Genomic DNA, 21,101 nt, shown 5'->3' with positions numbered 1-21,101 from the left:
AAAAACAGTAAAATTTTATAGTGGTGGCTTTAATAAAGTAACTTCCTATCAAAATTCAAAAGTTGAAACTCATTCTTTGAGTATAGTGATGTTTCCACATTCCTCAAAGATGTGTTGGTATATTAACAATAGTTTTGATGGCATGGCTCATAATTAGGTTTTTAACAAGTCATGTTTAAGACCTATCATACATGCTGTATTGTGTTGCTGCAAAAAGCCTAAGTTCTAAGAAAAAAGCTTGCTCGCTTTTGAGCGATCAAATTTAATGTACAAACAGTTTAGTTTTAATACAGGCTCCTTTAAAATTGTTAAACAAATTTTTGCGCATTTTAATCTACCAAAACTGCAAAATATTAATCATGAAATTATGTGTAAATATGTAAAAACAAGATATGGAGTGAATGAATTAATGAAAGAATTTGGTGTAACAGAAACTAAACAAGTTGGTGAAAAGGACATGGAGCAACAAAAGTAAGTTAATTTGTTGTTGGCGAGTTGTAAGTTTGTCTTAGTAGATAATAAACATTTAAAACTGGTTCTTGTGGACCAGCTGAATTTCAGCAAAGAGAGCCTGATATATGGAGTAAAAATTTAACTCATTTTAAATGCATTTTAGTGAAACAGATTTTAAACTTCATTTTAAGTTGGCCTAAGTTTTTGTTGGTTATGTTTAAAATCTTGTATACACACACATTTAAATAGATAGAGATTTTTTTTAGAAATAACACCTTTTCTTGATTTTATATGTTGGCATGAACACAAATAATGGTTTTAAAGTCTTAAAAAACTTTAAAATAGTGTTATATATGTTTCAGCTAACTAAAAAGGTATAGGATCTTATAGTGAAAGAATGTGCAATGGAGGAAAAGCAGAAGTAAGTTATTAAAATGATAGCAATTCAAGTGCATAGGTGCCTGTCTGGAGTATCCTCTCTATACATGTAGGGTAGCGTTCAGCAAGTTTTAATTTGGTTGTATATATAAACAATACAAAATTTTTAAGATCTCTGCAGCTGCAATTAGTTATAAAAAAAACTCTGATTAAAGTCCTTGCAGTTTATTACAACCTTTTTCTATTAATATAATTAATATTTCTGACTTGATTAGCTGAAATGATAAACAATGCAAAGTCTTCCAAGCAAAATACGTTTTTTTCTATACTGATACAAGAAGAGTCCCTCCCCCTGAAAAAGAACAATTAGCAAAATCACCTTTTTTTATTTTATCAAAACACGTTGGTTTAGTTTGCTATTTCCCAAAAAGTAAAGGTATTGTCTATGTCTATGTTGCATTCATAGCTTATTCTATTAATTTGTTAATTAACTAGTTAATCAACTAGTCAATCGGCTAATTTTGCAATAATGTGGAAACATGAATTAGGCTATTCATAGAGCTTGCTGTGAAGGAATCTGCAACGATGCTATGGCACAAACTAAACAAGTCAGTAAAGAAGACCGAAATGGACTTAGTATGTCTTGTTTTGTTAAAATGATAACCAGTGTAATGTCTCTAAATAAAAACACTTTTTTTAAACTAATGCAAGAAGTTTTAGTGCCACTCAGACAGAATATGTAAGACTAAATTTTTTTATGTTTGCGTCGTGCGTTTGGTTTTCTTTGCTTTTTGCAAAGAAGAGAAAAACTTTTATGGTGCATCTGCAACTATTTCTATCAGCATAACATAAAGATAGAGTATGATCAAGAATGCTGTTAAAAATCACAAATCAATTATATATTATTTTGAGGCATATTTGATTAATCAACCAACTTAACTAATCATGCCACATTTCAAATAGTTCACATTTTCATTGATGAAATACATATTGGAGCTGTTCAAAAACCAGTAGCTCATGCTACATGGCTAATACCCTTCTTGTCTTCAAATACTGAAGTCAAGTATTTCAACCTAATTTAATAAGATTTATCAAGACGCCTTTACTGCAGAGCAGTTGTGGTTTGAAAATGTCTAGAAACAATGAAATTCTCACCAGCTTTCATGAAGTTTTTCATAAGAGAGTGCAGACAAACGTGGAAACAAGTAAATTGGTCTCCAAAGACCAGGTAATCAGAAATAAAAAAAGGGAAAAAATGTGCAAAGAACCGTCTCAGTCTAACAGAATTATGCAGATTATAAGCAATTCAAGTCCTGTTGACATACAGTTTTATTTTACACTGAAAAATCAGCAAATATGTTAAATAGGTATGAATTTAGTGTACAACGCTTTGATTTTTGCTGATGATAGTGCTCTAATACTTTAAAGAAATATGCTTCCCACTTTACACTTCAAAGTTGAGATGCAACCAAAGCAGTTCAGTCTAAAAATACACAATAGCTATAACAGTGTGCTTCAAACGAGTGCTTAACTTCCTAGAGGTCTTTAAAGCATATAAAAAATCATCAAAAAAGAGTCAAAATAGATTACACAACAACTTAAGACAATAAAAGTACTGTAGCAGGCACTGCTTAGTTTCACAGAGAGAATTTACACGGATTATTGTATCAATTCAAAGTGTCCTGTAAGACAGTACACAGTACTATTCAATTGACTGTATAGTGATGAGTTATGATTATTAGCTATTAACTAGCTGACAGATGGTAAGAATGTGTGAATAGTTACTCGTGATCAATATTTTGTCATCTGAAAATAAAAACTTTGAAACCGAAACATTAGAAAGGCAAGAACTTCATCACCCAATACCATCTTTATCTAAATAGAGGTAAGACTTTTCATCCATATTGATTAGACTATTTAAATTTTAAGTGAAAGGAAAAACCTCCTGTACTTAGAGTTTAGGAAATTAACTCACAAAAGTATTAGTTAAATTTACAGGTTAGCAAAGTAATTCCCAGTCTGCTGTTTTATATCTCTGTCCAATTATAAGCTACTAAGAATAACCATGCCAGATCCTTCTCATCATTAAATTACGCAACTGGTTGAACCCATTTTCAAACCAACAAACTTCCATACTTTCAACTACACCAGACACTCCAAATAAACATTAAAGCAGGGGAGTTACAAACAGCCACAACTAATGTAATTATTTCTAGTTCTGGTCAAAACTGAATTGAAAAAGACAAAATACTTTTTCAACTAAATAGTTTTTCAAAAAATTTGTAGTGAATCTTTGGTTCCAAAGTACTGGTAATAAAGTTAAATTCCCTATTATTAACTGTGAGGAATGCAATAATAGTATACTCTTATTAAAACCAGCTCTTAGAAAAGTAGCTAGATAAATAATCGTTAGTTAGAAGAAGGAAGGAAACAGCTGAATCCATCAGCTTTGAAGTTTGGAGTAATTGCAGTAATCAATTGATTCACTGAGGTTGATTTGAACAAAGAAGAGGTCAAAGCTACCAACAACGATGGCCTGTACAAGAGAGTAGCCTTGAAACGTGAGATAAAACCTTCTTTTCAGCAAAACAGAAAATGGTAATAATGTTTTACATAACTGTCTGTGTTGGAAGATCTTGTGTAACCATTGCAGTCAGGTTAACCTGGATGCTGATTGAAAGGAAATAGAAATTTGATAAACGAGCTTTGAAGATAGCTGGAGCTATATAACTCAATACCATAATGCATAATATCTTGCAGAGTTCCCTGAAAGCAAGCTAAAAAGGAATTTTTTAAATCAACTTTTAAAATAGGGCATTTGCTTGCATAGCACCTAGTAGAAAAACAGAGCATTAAAGTCTGAATTGTTTCGTTAGGTTTTACAATTGTATCCTTCTTAATTGGTGTGGTTTCTCAAGTGACATTTGTTTATATTTGACTATAATCCATCCAATATTTAATTAAATTTTGTCTCTGCTACCATGAACCTGAAGAAAAATTCGGTCGACTATTAAGTACATTTTTAACAAAAAACCTCAATGGTTATTTAATTCTCGCCAGTTGCATTTCTATTATATCCTTAAAAACAGGAAAATGCAAACCTCCTTGCTGGTTGTCTGTCGTAGAGGTAAGAAAAAAGCATTACCATTTTATGGTGTTTATAAATTAATGCTTCTATTTTAGATTTATATTTGTAATTATGTCTTAAATTCAAATTTACTCTACTTTGTAGTATATATGTACATGTATGCGATTTGCAGGAGATTATGTGTTGTAGGTTAGGAGTGTTTTGGAGGTTTGAAACTGATTAAGTCTGTTTCCTACTACTTCAAAGAGCCACTACATACGTATGATATAAATATTAAGTGGTAGAAGCTTTGATAGAGCAATTAAAAAATAGTTGTGCTCCTGGTATAGCATGCAAGAACAAAAACCTGACAAGGTTTGATCAGCAAATATAAGAACCCAGAGAAAACTTTGAGAACATCTTAGCTCGTTGCAGACTATACAAGTACAGCTTTCAAGCATATTACAACTATTATTACAAACAAACCAACAGTAAAACTTATTCAATGTAATCAACTCAAACTTTGAAAGATGTTTGAGCAACCATTTAGCTAAAATTGTATCCTTTGTTATATGTAACGACTTTCATGGCAAAAACAACAAAAGCAACAAGTAAAGTATTACCAAATTTTGATCTGGTTAAAAAAGGTTTCTGAAAAAGTAGACATTCTTCAATAAGGACCTATCAGAACATAATACCATCTTGTTTTTTTTGAAAATTTAGCAAAAATTCATTAACATGTTTGCATTTTTACAGGTGAAAGGATTTCATCTAGTAAAAATTTTAAAAACACTTGATTATATCTTTAAAATGAAGAACAGAAATGCTCTTAGAAAGTACAGAAAAAAGTAAACAAAGAAGATGGGAAGAAAATGTTATCACTATGTCCAACTTTTTTTAATTGCTTAGGGATGCTGACACACATTGACAAAGACAGCCAGGGTTCTAAGAATTACTAAGTCTAAATAATAAATTGTAACGGTTTCAAAAGCAACCAACATCACAGTGTTTTAGAATACTTTGTGTTCAAGAATATAAAGTCAGTAACAGCCATGCTGACCATGTATGAAATTACAAGTCGTTTCAAGAACCTTGCAAGTTTGTGAGCTCTTCCTTTATAAGGAAGAATGCGCATTTCTTACACCCAATCTTTTTTGTTGTTTTTAGAATTTTCGTAAGTTGAGCTGCTTTAATTAAAAAATTTTGAGTTTCTTATATAAGATAGATTTTTATGTATTGGCTTATACATTGGTGAACCACACACAAAAAATGTGTTAATCGACAAAACCATTATGTTGCATCGCTACTTCCAGTCACAATTTCGAAGGTAACCCAATCCATGCAGTTTTAAAAAATAAGCCAATATTTGCTTGACACTTAAACTTGCATTGATGTTGTACTTTATCTTTTGAATGATAGAAGGATGCTAATTACTGCAATTATTTCTAGTTCTTGCCAAAGCTGAATTGAAAGAAAAAGCCACAAGCTTCTTCAACAAGATTATTTTTCAAAACAATTGTGATGAATCTCTTGCTTCAAAAGTACTGGTAATGAAGTTGAATTGCCTATCATCAACTGTTGGTGATGTGATTATAGTATGTTACTATTAAAACTAGCTTTTAGAAAACTAACTAGATAAATAATCAATAGTTGGAAGAAGGAAGGCAACAGCTGAGTCAGTCAGCTGTGAAGTTTGGAGTATTTGCAGTAATCGATGGGATTCACTGAAGATGATTTGAACAAAGAAGAGACCAAAGCGACCAAATGTGATGCCCTGTACAAAATAGTGGCCTTAAAACATAAGAAACAATTTTTTTCAGCAAAACAGGAAATGGTTATGCTTTAAATAACTGTTCGTATTGGAAAGGTTCTGTTTAGGCATTACAATCAGGTTAACCTGCATGCTGATTGGAAGAAAATAAAAAGTTTGATAAACCAGCTTGAAAAGTCACTGAAGCTATGGAACTCACTGCCATAATGCATCATTTCTTGCAGTTTCTTGAAAGCAAGTTTAAAATGAATTTTTGTTTAAAATCAATATTTAAAATAGGGAATTTTCTTGCATAGCATTTAGTAAAAAAAAACATTAGATTCTGAATTGTTTCGTTAAGTATCACGAGGGCATCTTTCTCCATCGGTTTTGCATTTGTAAGCATCATTTGCTTAGGGTACTATAGTCAATACAATATTCAATGGAATTTTGTCTGTTCTACCATGAACCTGAAGAAGAATTATGTAGACTATTAGGTACATTTTAAACTAAAACCTTAAGGATTATTTAATGCTTGCCAGTTGCATTTTCATAGTATTCCTAAAAACAGGAAAATTCAAACCATTGTTGGTTGTTAGTTGGTCTTAGGGGTAAGAAAAGTGCATTAAATTTGTATTGCGTTTATAAATTATTTCTTTTATTTTAGATTAATATTTGTAATAGTTTTTTACATTTATATACCCTGTATTTTGTATTACGTGCATGCATTAGAGTTGCAGGGTTTGTTATGGACTGGGTTAGGATTGTTTTAAAGACTTGAAACAGATTAATTCTATTTCCTGTTACTTCAAGGAGCCACTGAATAGGTATGATATAATAATTAATTGGAAGAAGCTTTGATAGAGCACATAGAAAATGGTTGTGCTCCTGGTATAAACTAAAAGAAGGAAGAAAATACCTGACATGGTTTGATAGGCAAATGTAAGAGCTTGGAGAAAACTTGGTAAACAACTTGGCTTGTTGCAGATTGAACTGGTAGGGCTTTCAAGCTTTACCAGTTCAATTTCTAGCAAAGAAATTTCTAGAGACAAACTGACCATGAAGTTTCTTTAATGTAAACAAATCGGATTTGTAAGAACGTTTAAGCGACCATTTTGCTCAAATTGTATTCGTTGTATATAACCAATTTCATGACAGAAACAACAAAATCAATGAGTAAAGTAATACCAAACTTTTATCTGGTTCAACTGTTTCCTGAAAGGTAGACATTGTTCAAAATCGACTTATTAAAGCATGGTGCTACTTTGCTTTTCTCAGAAATTTAGCAGAAATCTAATAATATCTTTGCATGTTTACAAGTGAAAGAATTTCAATTGCTGCACATTTTAAAAACAACTGATTGCGACTCTTTATATCTTTAAAATAAAGAACAGACATGTTCTTAGACAAAAAAGTAAACAAAAGGGATGTGAAGGAAACAGACAAAGTTGCCTGAATTTTGCTAAAAAAATTTTGATGATGTGAAAACTTTCACAATTTTTGATTTTATTTCAGAGATGTGTTACAAAAATTAAATTCTGATACATATAATTTAGATTTTTAAAAATGGGAATGTTCAAAAATGTGGCAAAAACAGTGAACTTTAATGGGGCATTCTAAAAACCAAAAGCTACTCATGGTAGATAGCAAGAAAACTTCAAAAATAAACTGCACATGAAAATAAATTATGTGTTTTATTAGCTAATATATGATAAATATATTTAAAAACCTATCAGTGGTAATAGATTAAATGCAGTCTGAAAGAATAAAAACACATCTTAAAAAGTATCATTTGTGTAACATTGTTAATGGTCAAACTCTACAAAATGTAATATCTCTAGATAAAATTCTCAATGAATGTTATTTAATGAGCTTAGGTAACAATGGCTTAGTAAAAAATTATGTTTAACATCAACTTTATAATTTGTACCTCAGTGATCTGTCATCTTAAATCTAACAGTAATAATATAATCATACTATTTCGTTGATATAAAATAATCAACCAAATAGTTTTTTTTATTGGTGAATCTTGTCTGCATAAAACCAGGATTTGCTAATAGCTCTGTGTTTTGTTATCGATGCATAAACCAAAACAACGCTGATACTCTGTGGTATCTGTGGTTCAGAGTTCTAGTTTGAGACATTGGAGAAAACAACGATAGTTTTAATCAAAAGATGCCTTAATGAGAGGACAGTGTAAATCATATATGATTGATATAATCAGCTGGAACCATGCAGACAATCAAGTAAATTATTAATATAACATGAGCTATAAAAATTTGATAGCAGTAAAAAATAAAATTGCAAACCTGACTTTACAAAGATAACCTTGAGATCAAGCAACAAACTACTTGATGTTTATGGTGCCTATGTTAAACTACTAGGACTACATCAATCAAATGACCTCACCAACACGGCATATTACTGATTGCCAACAATTCATCCCTTTTAGCAAACAAAAACTTACAGAACAACTGTTTCAGATCTTTCTTCCACTGATGTTCATTGCGGACTGACATGTTTTAGAAGGAAAAACTAACACCAAAACCAAACATACATGTAAAATAAAATTCAACATCAGAACAAAAAGGTAAAATACTATCAAAACTACTTTTTTTCTGGTCTCACATAAAATACTATCAAAAACTTTGAGCTAAAAAGAAGAAATGCCTGTTTTGGTTACTTTGTTTAAAAATGAAATATGATCAATATCAGTCAGCGCAGGCAAATATTTGAGTCAAATTTAATGAAAACGTATCAGCATCTAGAAGTGTAAACGTATGAGTACCTTCAGAAACAGTCCTACAGCTGATATACAAGTTCCTGCAAAATTTTGAATACTAGTAAATGATGAATAACTACAATCTTAGACAGAAAAAAATTTTAAATGAGCCAAAAAGCCTGCCAAGAGCAAACTTAGCTTTTCCCAAACAGATGGATCTTTCCATTTCCTTATAAACACAAGTCAGTATGTAGCTCTGCAAGCCAAGGCAGAAAAATTGAAAAACCAGAAAAATGTGATGAAAGGGGACAATTCTATCATATACACTAACACAGTGTAGATTATGTTTAGTAAAACATTATCTAAACTCTTGTAGCTCTGATCGCTTGCCAGCTCAGTAATCACACATACAAACAACGAGATTTTAATGTGAACTAAAAATGGTTCAAAGAACTCCAAAAGCATTTACTGCTTACCTTCTCTTGTTTGTATAAAGTATTCATGCTTGAAAAATTCAAACTAAATGAGACACGATGAGGTAATAAAATACATATTGAATAGTCAAAATTACATGTAGAGCTGCACTAGCTCTTTTCATAGGGGAATTTCGTAAGACCGTTGCTGATTTTATAGATGAATAAAAAACAAAGTGATCAGCAATAAACGAACTATTAAAATTCTAACAAGCAGGACACAAACTAAAATTTTATTTTGAGCTTTAGTGAGATTGTAAAAACTCAACAGATGGTTGAATGTTCCAGGTAGTGCAATGAAAGAAAAGCAACATATATTAAAAGTCTAAAATATGTTGAAGTTTTACTGTAGGCAAGGCTTTCAATGTTCACCACACTTTCATAGATGTAACAAAAGCAAAATTGAGTCAAATAGCTTAATCTCTAAACCTCAACATTTCAGCGATTATGATAAAATCTCTGCCAAATTTTGGCTTGAAACTTAAAAATAGACACTTAAAATTTTCATAACATTAAAAGTTTGCTAAATATGTCAAATATCATTGGTTATTAATACTATGCAGTTTTGGGTAGTACAAAACTTACTAAGGACTATCAATTAACAAAAACAATAATTGCTCAATAAAGTTTGAAAGAGAAAAAACAAATCTATAGCTAATAAAGATGCCATGAGCTAGTGGAAAGATTTGTGTTGGTGCCTTCATACCAATTTAATTTCTACTTCTACATCATTACATTATGAAGTAGACTCTTCGGTTTATGCAAGGAATTATAGTTCTAGACCAAAGTGGATACTTGGAACGATAACTAACAAGCTGGGTAACATACTGTATGCTGTGCGAACAGACCGTGGTGTATGAAGACGACATGCCAATCAGCTACAAGCTAGACTTCAAGTTAATTATACGTCGACCAATGACAATATCATCACAGCTTCAAACAAGGAGATAAACTGCTTCTGTAGATCAGCGTTTTGCTGCTGGAGCTGTTGTTGCTGTTGCTGCATAGCATCGATCAAAGCTTTTATGTTGGGATCCATAGCAAGACAATAGAAAAATGCTGGCTGTGAGTCCACAATGTTCATTCCTGACACCAGTTCTTGTATTGTATTGTCTTACAGTATTAAGTCTTAAGTATTGTATTACAGAAAACACAGCTAGCAGGTAAGAAACACATAAAGGAACTGACTTAGTTAGTAAGCCCATAGCTATAGGTCATTAGAAAATTATGCAATTATAGCACAACTAAAAGAAAGCTTGACTGCACAGCTAATATGTAACAGTATTTATTCAAGTTATAGAAATCTATTATAAATAAAACTTTTAACTTTTCCAATTACCATAAGTTAGAAATCTGTTTGAAAAAGTATATTAGCAAAACTCAGATAAACTGTAACAAGCAAATGTTATAATGTTAGTGAAAAAAAATTATAAAATTTCTAAATTATCTTAAAACAGTTTCTTATCTTTGAACCTTTTCTCTTAATTAAGTCATTTCTGTCAATAGCCTCATAACCATAAAACAAAACTTTTTTTAAACAGATTTATTATGATGGGTATTTCAAAGATTATTCAAGACAACTTAAACACAACTTACTGTTGTTATTTACCTTAAGACAACTTACATTTGCTAGGTGCTTTATCAATATCTCTATTCTATAACTCAAAGATATTAAAATATAAGATATTACCAATTGTAACAAGTGATTCAACTTACTACACAGTATTACTACTAGTAGTGTACAATGAGGTACACATCCGCTCTAATCATTTCCAAAGTGTGGCTAATAGATGTAGTTGTGTAATGCTCTACTGCCAACAATCAATGTTATACATTCGTATACTTCAATGAAATTTTTAATAAGAAAGCTATTCGTTAGCTAGAAACATAGGTTCTTTTTTCCCCACGACCAAACACGAGCGGAGCAATTGTTTGAGAGATTTATGATAAATGCATGTGCACACAACTCAGGAAAATTATTCATCAACACCGTCGCAAACCCTTGTACCGAAATCTCATCAACAAATTTAACCATTTTTCAATGGAGCCGTTTAAGTATAATAACGATACATAACACATATAAACATATTTAAATATGTTATCAAGTCTTTGAATATTGTCGACAATATCCTAAAACTTACCCATTTGATCGGATTATACACAAATAAACAAACTAATTTTGCCTGAAATCGTTATCAAGACTTGACAAGCCTTATTTTTATCAAAAATAAGACTGGCAAATAAAACACCAAGCGACAGAGAATGGAACGATTAAGTCATGCGCATTTCACGAAAAACAAAACATGCGCATTTCACCAGTCTATAGCTTTTTCGAATTGCCGACGATTTCTAATATTTTTCCATTTTTAATATCTTGCAAAAATATTTAATTATAAGAATAATTATTTGATTTCATAAAATTATCATAAGAATAATTTTTCGAATTTATTTGTCCGAAGGTTTCTGTAATAAACGTAGACCATTTGAGGCATAGACCAATTTACAGGTACAAAATTGTGGTACACAGTCTATCAGCCTATGTTTATTCCCAATTACTGAATGTTACATTAAATTATTTAAAACATTAGCCAAAATTCTTTACATCTTATGTATAAGCTAGGGTCAAACTACTACACCCTTTTATCACAAAAAAAAACATTTTTTTATTTTGCTCCAGTTTGCAGAAAACTTCCAGACGTGTGAGCGCTCATACTTGCTTTCTGCTAGATCACTATCAAAACCATTCTACATTCAACAGAACCAACTTTCAAACTCTGTATATTACATAGCAGCTTGCCATTTTATTTCTAATCATGATTTTCAGAGATATAATAAACATATTTCCTTATTGCTGTTGTTAAATTACATACATTACAGTAGGTTACGGCTACAGCTTTAATTAATATTCATTTTATTGTTTTAAAACATATGTTTGAGATAGTAGTAGATTAGGTGGGAATTTTTTACAATTTTTTGTTTTGCACAATTGACTTTTTGAATTTAATTTCAAAACAACTTGACAACTACCATGGACATACAACTTCCCAGAACACCACGTCAAATGAACCAAACATTTCTAAGGTCAAAACACAAGAACATCCAATGCTTATGTTCAACAACAAGCTACTCAAATTAATAACAACAACTCATCTGGTTCAGAGAATTCTTTAGTAGATGTTGTAGGCGATGTAAATGACATGGACTTGGCAGCCCGTTTGTTTCTAGGTGATGATCATGACTTTATGGACATCATTGACCATGAAAATATGGCACAAAACAATATTGCTCCTGCCAATGCTGCCCCTCTTCATCACATTCCTCATTTTCAATGTTTACATTGTCCTGATTTTCAAGAACTGCGTAACAACTTTCTAGGCAGACTTGACAACAAAATATCACAGCTCACGCGTACTGGATGTAATGAGAAACATTTCATTACATACAATGCTCAAACACAACTATGCCATACGTGCCAACAAGTTCCCTTGTCAAATTTCTAAATTACTAGAATTTCTTTTTTGAAGTCGTGCTCTCTCAAATTTATTTTATATCATCTCGAACAACTCTCATTTACACTATATTCTGTCAATTCCTGCTGACAACTACTTTTTCAACACAAAGCACTACCCTTTCTTTTCTCCATTATCACTTATTCCATTATCAGATCGTGGGCTGTTTCTAGTTTGCTGGGGAATTTCTAGTATATTTCATTTGCAATCATTTTATTTTATATAGAATCATTTTATATTTTGTCATACAGATGTCATAGAAGAGCAACATTCAAAACAGCTGTTTTGAAATCATCTGATTGGTTTTTACAATAGCGTGTTGTCAGTTTACAAGCATAACTATAACTATTGATGTTTCCTCAGCCTGTCAAATCTAGATTAGATGCAAAATAAATATGAATAAACATATGGAAACGTATTATCGACTAAATAACAAAATCGTTTTGCACCATTCTTCTTTGTGTTTTAAGTATTTCTTTAACCTGTTTAATTTTACAGACAATGATTGTATTAGAAATAGTATTTATCAACCAATTTGCCATCTCATAGCAAGTTGGTTTCTGAATAATATTTTCAATACAAAAGCTATTTGATATCTCATGATAAATTTAATTCAATGATAATTTAAAATAATTTAATGATAATTCTACCAAACTGTTTGCAAGTTTGCAAGGATTTTATTTCTAGTTTCAAGCAATTATTTTATACGTTATTTTGTATTTATTTGTTATTTATATTGTTACTTTACACAATTTAGAATTTTTAGCATAGAAAAATATATTTATGTTAGAAAAACATATATCATTTTGATATCTCACAAAAGGTTGAAATTTGAATCATTACAAAAGTTTTCAATCATATAATTGATTAAAAATACTTCACTTTATTTTTGTGACAAAGAAGAAAATTGAAGTGAGATACCAATTGGTTGGTGTGCTGGAATAGAATTACTTTTTCCAACAGTTCTTCTCTGTGGTATGAATTAACAAGATTTTCCAACCTTCAAAAATTAGACGATAAATGTGAAAAAGGATAAAACATCAGAAACGCATATATGTCCAACATGACAGTAAAGCCATAATTTATCTACAATAGGAGCAGTTTGCTCAGTCCAAAAGTTTCTGGAAGACCTAGCAAGTTTAGGTAATATGAAAAATATTATGTAATACGCATGGATATTAGTAGCTGCTTAATGATATGTTGTTCGTAGCACCTTCTCTGATTTTCTAACCTGACACACTATACACTGTTGCTATACACTGTCCCTCTTTACTTATCTTGATGCAGCCTCGCTGTCGCTTCAGGTTCTATTGTAGAAACTAAATATCTTCTGGATAATTCTTGTGATTACCAGAAGATTGCATGTGTAAATAGGAACTTAAATACATTTGCCTGATCTGGAGACATGAGTTAGATAAATTACAAACAGCAATATATCTACACTCATGCATTACATTATAAGCATTGATAAATAATAAATGGTAAATGATAAATGATAAAGCAGTGATAAATGGTCGTCTCATCCATAGAGTTATCTCCCCCTAGAGTGATAACTACACGAGCGTTTCCGGTGCCAACAAGGAGCGTTTAGGCCACGCCTCTTTTTTGTGCTAGTCAGTCGTAGTGATTGACTAGATCAATAACATCAGCCATGAGAAGGGTTAAACAAGGATCATGAATTCCAGTTGAGATAGTAATTAATGCTCATATTAAAGAAATGATGATTATAGTTTATTACTCTAGTATATGCTTATTATTTAAAGCAATTCAATACCTACCAGGGATTGCTAAACATATTATGGAAATGTTTACTTTTTCATTTCCATAAACATAAATATTTCCATAGTTTTAGGGAAATGGATATGGAAATTTTATTTTACAAGTATGGAAATGGTATGAAAATGGAAATAATATGGAAATGAATTATGGAAATGCTATGGAAATGGAAATGAATTATGGAAATGGAATTAATATGGAAATGAATTATGGAACTTTTATGGAAATGGAAATAATATGGAAATGAATTATGGAAATAGAATTAATATGGAAATGAATTATGGAAATGGAAATAACATGGAAATGGAAATAATATGGAAATGAATTATGGAAATGGAATTAATATGGAAATGAATTATGGAACTTTTATGGAAATGGAAATAATATGGAAATGAATTATGGAAATGGAAATAATATGGAAATGGAAATACTATGGAAATGAAGTAAGGAAATGGAATTAATATGGAAATGAATTATGGAAATAGAAATAATATGGAAATGAGTTATGGAAATGGAATTAATATGGAAATGAATTATGGAAATGGAAATAATATGGAAATGGAAATGAATTATGGAAATGCTATAGAAATGGAAATGAATTATGGAAATGGAATTAATATGGAAATAAATTATGGAACTTTTATGAAAATGGAAATAATATGGAAATGAATTATGGAAATGGAAATAATATGGAAATGGAAATAATATGGAAATGAATTATGAAAATGGAATTAATATGGAAATGAATTATGAAAATGGAAATAACATGGAAATGGAAATAATATGGAAATGAATTATGGAAATGGAATTAATATGGAAATGAATTATGGAACTTTTATGGAAATGGAAATAATATGGAAATGAATTATGGGAATGGAAATAATATGGAAATGGAAATACTATGGAAATGAAGTAAGGAAATGGAATTAATATGGAAATGAATTATGGAAATAGAAATAATATGGAAATGAGTTATGGAAATGGAAATAATATGGAAATGAATTATGGAAATGGAAATAATATGGAAATGGAAATGAATTATGGAAATGCTATAGAAATGGAAATGAATTATGGAAATGGAATTAATATGGAAATAAATTATGGAACTTTTATGAAAATGGAAATAATATGGAAATGAATTATGGAAATGGAAATAATATGGAAATGGAAATAATATGGAAATGAATTATGAAAATGGAATTAATATGGAAATGAATTATGAAAATGGAAATAACATGGAAATGGAAATAATATGGAAATGAATTATGGAAATGGAATTAATATGGAAATGAATTATGGAACTTTTATGGAAATGGAAATAATATGGAAATGAATTATGGGAATGGAAATAATATGGAAATGGAAATACTATGGAAATGAAGTAGGGAAATGGAATTAATATGGAAATGAATTATGGAAATGGAAATAATATAAAAATGGAAATGAATTATGGAAATGGAATTAATATGGAAATGAATTATGGAACTTTTATGGAAATGGAATTAATATGGAAATGAATTATGGAAATGCTATGGAAATAATATGGAAATGAAGTAGGGAAATATTATGGAAATAGAAATAATATGGAAATAAATTATGAAAATGGAAATTGTGACATACACGTAATCCCTGATACCTACATGACTTGCCAAGGCACTGAATAGATAGTGAGTGAAAGTGAAGGTAATGCAAGCAGTTACTCATAGATAACATACATAGTCATACTGGGGTTGTCTTACATTGGTGTGATGGGAAGCTAATCAACTGCCATCAACTATGACCTGTACTACCTGGTGTAGCCCGAGTAATAAAAAAGTATTTGGACAGAAAATTTATTTTTATATAACATTTACTATTCTAACTTTTAAACTTTATATCATGAGAAAATATTTTTAAGCAGTTTAAATGAATTAAGAGAAAAAAGAAAACAACTCTAAAGGTTTGCAAGCTTTTTCAAACAACTACAACTTTTAAATTTCATATCATGAAAGAAGTGTTTTGTTGAAATAAATTAGGAAAAAAAATAAAACTGTAAATGTATTTAAATGTAAAATAATTAGCAAGTAATGGCTAAATATAATCTGCTTAGCTATGATTACAATGAAAAATTATTTAATAAATAAGGTAATAAAAAAGTCTATTTTATTTTTAAATAATTATAATTTAGTATAATTAAGTATAATTTATTTTTATCTAACATATAACAACATTTGCCACTCTAACTTTCAAACTTTTTGCTTGCTTACATCAAGCAAAGATGTCCACTAACTAGTGGACATCTTTGCTTCAAGCTAGTCTATGTATTTGATTGATATGTATTGAAATCTAAGATTACATGCAAGGGCTGTTTGTGAACTGAGGTGACAATGAATCACTCTATCACCATACAATGTCAATACTTTCAGTTGATGGCAGTCGATTAGCTTCCCATCACACCAATGTAATACAACCCCAGTATGACTATCTATCTTATCTATGAATAACCAATGATATACAGCCCCTCATGTGTGGGGGCTGTATATCATTGGAGTAACTGATTGCATTAACTCATTTACTTAACACCATCTATTCAGTGCCTTTTCAATGCATGTAGGTATTGAATTGCTTTAAATAATAAGCATATATTAGAGTAATAAACTATAATCATCATTTCTTTAATATGAGCAATACTTACTATCTTAACTGGAAATTCATGATCATTCTCATGGCTGACGTTATTGTTCTGTCGATCACTACGATTGACTAGCACAAAAAAAGGGCGTGGCCTAAACGTTCCTTGTTGGCACCGGAAACGCTCGTGTTGTTGAATGCACAGTTATCACTCTAGGGGGAGATAACTCTATGGTCTCATCTGCCACTTTTCAAATATCCCTGTTGCCGGGTCATCAAAATCGTCATAAAACATGGGATGTATGTATGTATGTATAATATATATACAACCATATACATATTACATACATGCATACACACATACATATACATACATACCTACATACATGCATACATTCATACATACATACATACATACATACATACATACATACATACCTACATACATACATACATACTTACATACATACATATATACATACATACATACTTAAATACTTACATACATACATTGAGTTGACTTCCTGCCATGAAACAACTAAGTTGCCTCACAGACTTTATATATATATATATATATATATATATATATATATATATATATATATATATATATATATATATATATAGATATAGATATATATATATATAGATATATATATATATATATATAAAGTAAACATTCCATATGTTTTGCTTTTAAAGCATCAAAACACCTTAAAGGTTAAAATACAATGACAAATTGCAAAAATTGACAGCGAAACAGCAAAAAAATGCAACAGATCAGTTATATCAAAAATCGTAGAAAAAAGAAAATATAAACAGCAATGGCACATTTACTTCACATCTTTGAAGGAGAATCCTTCTTCAAAACTATTTAGGGTAACTCGACTAGAAGGGTTATCTCCTTAGCAAATTTCTTCATTAAAGGAGACGCCGTCCCAGGTGGTTCCTCCCTTTTCTAATTAATAGATGTGTATGACAGTTTTGAATAAAAAAACTTGCATAGATCTATATATTCACAATAGCTTGCAAAAGGATTTGGTCATCTAAGTGCATTGAAAGTGTAGTTATGAGCTTCAATGCATTGCGGGTGCAATGCATTGAATTGCAATGCATTGCAAAGTGCATTGCACTCTCCAAAATGTTTATTGGTTGTCCCCAATGAGCTGTGCAAGATGGGCGCCTAACATGATCGCTAAAACTTTGCTATAGTTTACAGGCTAATTACCATGAGGCTATAACTAACTATGCATTAGAAAGCTAAAACATTTTTTCTAAAGTCAGCCATGTATATATAGTAGCCTACTAGCTGTACTACCCGGCGTTGCCCGGGTATTAAAAAAGTCTTTAGACAGAAAATTGATTTGTATTTAACATATAACAACATTTTTCATTCTAACTTGCAGACTACATATCATAAGAGAAGTGTTTTGTGTAGTTGAAATAAATTAGGAGAGAAAATACAAACAACTGTAACGATTTTCACACTTTATTAAACAACTGTAACTTTCAAACTTCATACCATGAAGAAAAGGTTTTGCGCAGGACAGCTAAACCAAAAATAAATGAAACAACTGTAAAGGTTTTCAAACAACTGTACATTTAAAATTTCATAACTTGAAAAAAATTTTTTTTAAATAAATTAAAAGGAAAAATAAAAATGTAAAGATTTTTTAATGTAAATATGAAACCATTAGCAAGTAATGGCTGAATATATTCTATTTCGCTACGATTACAATAAAAAATTAATTGTTCCACAATGTTATGATTTCAGTCCATTTCAGTGTTGGCATGCAAAAATTGGCATGTAGGCTAGTATCATAGGCTATAGACGAACATAAAGTGGTATAGAAACCCATATTCATTATCTAATGCAAACATCTCCTGGTAAAAGTTATCATCTTTAAAAATAGTATCAAAATACTATGTTAACCCTAGTAACTATAGGTACCTACCATGACTTCAATGCATTTTTTGGTCATGATCTGCAAGGCCAAGATAACATAACATTACAATGTACTACATGGAGAGCTTCTACTTTTAAGACAGACGTGTAACATAAATGCTGAATTTAACTTAAATGATTTTAGTTTGCTAAACACACACTTAAAAGAAGTTATAGTATGTATTTTAGTAAAATTAAACTTTTATCATTAATTTTATCATTGCGAAATGTTTTTAATGTAACGGATTTTAGATATACCGTATAAAGGATCCGGATAACTCGTCATGGCAAGTTCAGTGATGGACTTATTTTAATAACATATAGTCAGTACACAAATCGCCAAATTTTAAGTTCAAGATAAATTATTGTCGATATCATGGGCAGAATAAATTAGCCCCAACGAAAAACGAAGAACATTTTGTCGCATAAACTTAGGTCCCAAATATTTCTTGACAGAGGCATCGTAAGATGTGGGCACAATGCTGAAATGGCGCATTGGGTATGGCTAACATGAAAATGATCTTGATCGATATGGTGTTCTAGCTCAGTAGTAGAGCGTTCAGATAAGAGACTTGTCGACAATTCGTTGTGAGATCAAATCCACCAAAATGCATAATCTTAATATCAAGATCATGCGTATCAGTATGCAGACAGATGACAGACGTGCGACATACTTTGAGAAATATATAGATAATAAAATTTACCATACTTTGAACTAAAGTCAAAGGGCTCAACATATAATGGAGCAGTATAAATTAGTAAAGAATTAGGTAATAGACTTATGGTTTTCAGCTACTGTCAGTTTTCTGCTTGTGCAATCATCAGGCTGTAGATTTCAATTGAAATAAAATGGTGACTTTACAAATATCCCATTCCATCACGTGATTGGTGAGTTCTGCCCTGCTTTGATTGGCTTACTACTAAAATTATTGAACAGATAACTCTTAGAATGAGGGCAGGATGAAGCAATTTCTGTTCTCTTATTAAGTGCTGACATGTCAGGTTTTTTAATAATGTAAGATTTTTCTGTAAGACACAAATTGCACCCTTTGCTTAAGTTATTGTAAAATTTAGCATGTTTTAGTATAGTTCATTTCAGCCAGTTTGAAGTCAATGTCTCTGTCTTTCAGTGCTCACATATGTTTACTCAGTTCTGTAGCATTGCTTTTTGACCTATTATTTATACTTATCTTATGATTACGGTTCTTGTTTTAAAATCGGTTTCACAAAGTCCCATATAGGTCTCAGAAATGTTGTTATCTCGTTTTTTTACTTGTGCTTTGTATACTACGTTCTTTGCAATGATCAGGCTAAAATCTAGAGCTGGATGATTGCACAAGCAAGAAACTGAGAGTAGCTGAAAAAAGATAAGTACACTATCTACTTCTTTACTGATTTATACTGCTCTACTCTATGTTGAGCACTTTGCCTTTAATTCTGAGTATGATAAATTTTAATATTTACTGCTCCATATAAATAGTTTTATTTCTTTTATTTCTTTTAAATGTTGAGCACTATTTTTACTGAACTGAGCCAAGGATAGTTTAAACTTCCTTTACTCAATAAAAAACATCCCAATTGCTAATTACATCGGATACTTGATTAGACTGATTGAAATGAGTGAGAGGTTAATAAAAAGAATGAGATGGAGGGCATACTTTTACTTGAATTCCAATGTAACATCAAATTCTTGTGAAAGTTTTGGATTTACATGTAAGACACTACCAACAGTGAAAGAACTGACACAACTTGAATTAGCATTAATAAAGTTATGAAAAATTTGAAATTTCAAAACACTACCAACTCTTTTCAGGAGAAACTGAAAATCGATTTAAAAGCAATAAAAAAGATTAAAACATACTTGTCAAAGCCGACAAAACTACTAATTATTACAAACTAACACCTGACTCCCACAAAAAACTGTACTAGACAATATTACCAAAAAATACAAAAAAAACTACAGCTAAAAAATTGAATCCATAGTATTGACTGACCAACTAATCGCTCGTAAACTACACCTTTATGACAGAATTGAACAGACTGCAACAAAAATATATTTATAACAGTGAAAGACCATAAACTCAACGTTCTCAACAACCCCAGTTACAGACGTATAAATCCAACAAAGATCGAAATTGGGATAATAAGTAAAAAATTACTAGCTGATATAACCCTTTCCCTGCGATCTAAAACAAGAACAACTTTATGGCAAAACACAACAGAAGTTACCAACTTGTTTAAAGACATAAGAAACAAACACAAACACTCCTTTATCACTTTTGACGTTTGCGACTTTTACCCATCGATAACACTAGAACTTTTACAAAAGGCACTAGCTTTTGCTTCCAAATACATAAATATCAGCCATGATAAACAACATATAATACTGCACACAAAAAATTCTTACATCAGCCATGA

This window comes from Watersipora subatra, chromosome 8, assembly GCF_963576615.1.
Source record: "Watersipora subatra chromosome 8, tzWatSuba1.1, whole genome shotgun sequence".
Lineage (NCBI taxonomy): Eukaryota > Metazoa > Bryozoa > Gymnolaemata > Cheilostomatida > Watersiporidae > Watersipora > Watersipora subatra.
This window is presented reverse-complemented; position numbering follows the sequence as displayed.